At 42.3% G+C, this 4,941-nt stretch overlaps 1 long non-coding RNA gene across 1 annotated transcript; it reads right to left on the bottom strand.

Moving 5' to 3' along the window:
- Positions 1-484: 484 nt before the first annotated feature.
- Positions 485-2,391, bottom strand: LOC109365707. Its single transcript, XR_004158906.1, has 2 exons — positions 1,886-2,391; positions 485-1,206 (listed from the first exon to the last, which is right to left on the bottom strand). It is a non-coding gene; the product is annotated as an uncharacterized LOC109365707 (long non-coding RNA).
- Between the last annotated feature and the right edge of the window lie 2,550 nt (positions 2,392-4,941).

Genomic DNA, 4,941 nt, shown 5'->3' with positions numbered 1-4,941 from the left:
TGGGACACTTCAGCCTGGAGAATGGGAGACCCCACAGGGACCTTTATGCGGCCTTCTGGTACTTGAAGGGGGACTACAGGAAAGCTGGGGAGAGACTTTTTATAAGGCCATGTAGAGATTAGGTGAGGGGAAATGGCTTTAAACTGGAAGAGGGTGGATGTAGACTAGATATTAGAAAGAAATTCTTTACAGTGAGGGTGGTGAGACACTGGAACAGGTTGCCCAGTGAGGTTGTGGATGCCCCTCTCCAGAGACATTCAAGGCCAGGCTGGATGGGCTGTGAGCCCTGGTTTAGAGAGAGGTGCCCCTGCCTACATCAGGGGAGTTGTGACTAGCTGATCTTCAAGGCCCCTTCCAACCCAAACCATTCTGTGATTCTATGATTATATGATATACAAATGCACAAATAGTAGGAGATGACAATAAGGAAACACCCCCAAAAGTTCACAGTATAGATATCATGAGATGGAAGAAGGACCGTGAGTTTAATGAAACAGAAAGTTTATTTGAAGGTTTTTAATTCTTTTTTAAATTCTGTGATAGCATCTCAGTGGTCATCTGGGGGTTGAGGGAGGAAGGCTGATAGTCTGCATTACTCCTAAACTTTCATCCCTGGTCTCAGGAGCATGCACAGTTATAGTGTTTGTCTTCTTTTCTGGGTATGGTGTCTACGTTTTTTCTCAATTGGACCCATCCATCCTTTTTTAGCTCTGTTCTTTTCTTCAAAGATTCTTACACAATCCATATGTTTCCTTGAGATGCTGATGTATGCAACATTCAAGGTCTCGTCTCCATCATAAGGTGAATGGTGTGGAGTTGCCTATGTCTGTGGAAAACATCCGTGTGTGTGTAGGTCCATGGTGGGGTCTGTAGATGGTAGGTGCTGGGGAGTTCCCTCTGTCCACGCCTTGCAGATCCTCAGATCCTTTACGGCCACAGTGTCACGCAGAGCAGGGCATATGCTTTCAGCATGCTTCGGTCGATGCCTTGTCCAGGTGCAGACACAGGCTGGTTGGTGGATGCTGCTCTGGGCTGGTTCCATGTGTGTCCAGATGTCCATCTTCAAGACAGAGAAGAAACAAAGAAGCAGCTGCCTGTGCTGTTGTCCCATGCAGGCCCTTGCTCACCAGGTTACTTGTCTGCCAGCCATTTCCATGGCCATGTGTTGAAAGGGCCATTGCAATTCAGTAAGTCCAGTGCCAGCACCTGCAGTGGGGTAAGGTCTCAGCAAAGTGGTATAAAATATTGGGGTTAGGGCAGGGGGATCTTGGGGTGCTTCCAGGGTCCCTTAGGACCTAGAAAGGGTACTGTTTGTGGCTGACTTATCTGTTCTTTATGGCATGGAGACCAGTTAGAGAGCCAAGGAAAGGTGTGTGTCCTACTCTGGTTCCATCTTTGTCTGTGAGGCAAGATGGGAAGGAAGATAGGAGCAGCCGCCTGCCCTGCTTCTCTGTGCTGCTCTCACCAGCACAGCCCTGCTCACCGTGTTGCTGGTCTGACAGTCATTTCCATGGCTGTGTGAGGCTTCCCGTGTCCCCCGCACATTGGGATTGTGAAAAGAGGCACCACAGTCATTAGGTCTGGTGCCAGCATGGGGCCAGGACTCAGCAAACCAGGACAAAACTTGGATTTGCAGCAAAAGGTTCCTGGGGAGCTTCCAGGGTCCTGTAGGACTAAGGTGGGATATAGCTTGGGGCTGACTTATCTGTTCTGTAGAGCATTGCCTTCTTGTCGGGAGATGAATGCAGGAGAGGACAAGAGTGTCTCGCCATCCTGCTGTGTCCCTGTCCCAGTGTGTGGCTGTGAGGCAGAGGAGGAGCAGCAAGGGAGGAACAACCACATCCATCCCCACAGGCTGCTCCTGTCTGCCACAGCCCTTGCTTACTTTGGTACTTAGTGACGATCTCTGGCTGACAGTACCCTTTTTGTCAGCCATTCCAGCTTCTGTACCAGGCTGCTGTGATACCAGGCTGCTGTGATACCAAGCTCAATCTGGAACTCAGCCACCACCAATGTTCTGGTGGTTCTGTGGCAGCTGCAGGGTGGTTCATGGAGCTTGTGGCTGCCCCTTGTGACATGACTGTGACACAGCAGACCTGTTGCAACTTGGGATGGGGCTACTGCCTTTTTCTGTCCATGTAACAAAGAAAGCAATGAGTTGCTCTTCACTCAGTACCTGACGGCACTTAGGCCGTGTGAGCATGAAGATCACAGTCATTCCCTTTCTCCCTTCTCCACCTGGAGCTGGACAGGAGGTGATGAAAGGCAGGAGGATTCCTTCCACTTACAGTGATTTCCACACTTGGCACTTGTAAAGTTCGCTACATTTGCAGTAGCTTATAGGAAATACAGTTACCTATTTATCCCTAATAAAACATTTTTGCTGGCACGAAACTGAGTTATGCAACTGAGTTATGAAACTGAGTTAGTACCCTTAGGATCCTTTTCTTAATGATGCCACATGTTCACACTTTCCAGTCCTATATGTTTAAATAATAGAAAAAAAAAAAAAGAAAATTTTGAGATAGTTATCATCCATTCAGAACTAAGAGAAAAACTGCTTCCAATATTTAGAAACTGAGAAAAGAGCACTTCCTTCTCATTCCTCCCAGTTTTTTTTTGCCTTTTCCCATAAAATAAATCACAGTTGGGTTATTTCTACTCTAGAACAGAAGAGAATGAGATTCTGTTTTTTTTCTAGAAAGAATGGGGAAAAAAATAGCTGCATGAAAAACAACTTGCCAAACTCTTGCTAAGGACTGTCAGCAGATATTAGCAAAACTCATAGGCCAAGCGCTTTCTCATACCTATGATTTTTATCTTATTTCACCTTGGGGAGGATTAGGGAGTAATCAGAGTCTCACAGGGCTCTAACCGGTCACTGAAGATGTTGATCATCTCACAGGAGCATCCTGTGAACAATAGTACCCCTTTTTCAAACCCTAGGAAAGAGAGCATTTTAACGTTTATGTGCTGTGCAGTGCTGTTTCTGTGTTCTGATTCTGTCTGATAGCTTTCTCTGCACCTATCTCTTTTTAAATCATTGATAAGAACACATAACCATGTAATCCTTTCTGCTGTATCACAGTGAACTACGTGGGCAGAGACATCCGAGTCCTGAAGGACCAGATACACAACTCTTAATATAGCAGAAAACACAGTGACATCCTGTGGTACTAATGCCTACGGATTGCACTCTCCTTTGCTTTTTCTTTCTTTCTTTCTTTCTTTTTTTTTTTTTGTGATAGTAGTAGCAGAAAATATAAGATTGCAAGTTAATGAAGCATTAAGATGAAATTACAAAGCAAAATATATTCTTTTTTTCCTTCAAAGTCAAAGATATTTAGATTGGCTTATTACATAAGCCAATGAATCAAATCGTTTGAGGTCACTGCCTGCTGTTTTATTCAGACAAATACGAGCAACATTTAAATCATTATAACACTAGTGGAAGTTGTCTGCATTTTGTTGTTTTCCCTGTCAAAGATTGGAATGGAGGCACAAAGGCAACAGAGGAGGTTTACTTTCAACATCTGCTCAGAGGACTTTATATTTTGCTATTATGTGCATTGGAAATTTTTAAGAAGAAAAAAAAACATGAGTCAAAGTAATATTTCCATTTTGATGGTTTGTAAAGTGTCGAAATTGATCGTTCTGGATCGTATTTATGTATGGATTCAGACCTGCTAAGGGTTTTTGCTGCTTGTATGAGTCTAATAGAAAAGGTATTTTAAATGGAAGTACAGGGCAATGCATTCAATTGGTTTCATTCTATTCTCATAGCACAAAAGTGAGGAATCCATCTGCCTTTCTCCTTCATGCAATTGCAACTTAAGCATATGGGTAGTAGATCTGTTGATTGACTGTGAATCAGATCTATTCTGTACATGATTTGATCATAATTGCAGCTCATAGTCAGACTGAATAAGTACATAGAGATTCAGTGGAACTGGGAATTTGATACTGTCTGTCTGCTGGGTACATGTACAAAATAACAAGGCTAAATACACCTTTTTCCCTTGTGTCCAGCAGTGAAATCTGCTTTCAATTATTACATTACTGCAATTGTCAGGATAATTCATTTCTCATTTTTTATGTGAGTGAACATCACTATAGGGATATGGGGATATAGTTATAAGATCACTTCTAAAGTGAATGCTACATGGAAACTCCTAAAGCTTTTCTTAGTCCCGTTTGCTATGGATTTGCATGACTATCAGCCTTTGCTCTGAGCCACAGGGTATGGGAAAATGGATTCCTCAGAAATATTTCTAAGGTAGTAGAAGCAATTATCCTTTATCTCCAAGCTCTGCTTTCCTAGCTGCAATAAAAAACAATCTGTACTTCAGATATGTAGTCAGTACCAGCTGGCCTAGCTCCACTGACTACCACAACATTTCAGTGATTTAAGCAGGATTTGACCCACACTTCCTTCTAGAAGTCGTGTAGTACATAAGATATTAATAAAAAAAAAATGCATCCTATGAAGTTCATCATACCAGCTATCTTAAAGTGCCGTTATCTTTACTTGCACACATAAAAACATATTTCCTGAGAAGGCTCCTGTTCTCTATTTTTAGCAAGTATGCTGTATAAGATGTGAAAACATGTAATAAAATGTACACTTTTCTTCTGAGAGTTAGTGTAACATGCACGCAGCTTAACTGAAGTCTGTTTGGTGAGCTAATTTACAAATAAGACAGTCTTGCATGGTACTCTGAATTCAGCTCTGATGGGTTTTATACTGAGGTCATTGTGATAGCATTTATATATGTGTAACCAAAAAATAAAATAACACATCTGTATATGGATTTTCTGTTCTTTTTTAAATGACCTGATGCTTGGATACACATTTGGTTGCATTGAATCCTTCTGTTTAGAGCTCAACATGAAGGATAAGAAGGCCTGAGAGTATTTTACAGCCATGTTTGTATTTGATTA

This window comes from Meleagris gallopavo, chromosome 1 (genome assembly GCF_000146605.3).
Source record: "Meleagris gallopavo isolate NT-WF06-2002-E0010 breed Aviagen turkey brand Nicholas breeding stock chromosome 1, Turkey_5.1, whole genome shotgun sequence".
NCBI lineage: Eukaryota > Metazoa > Chordata > Aves > Galliformes > Phasianidae > Meleagris > Meleagris gallopavo.
Note: the sequence above shows the minus strand (reverse complement) of the source record. Positions and strands in the feature narration are given on the sequence as shown.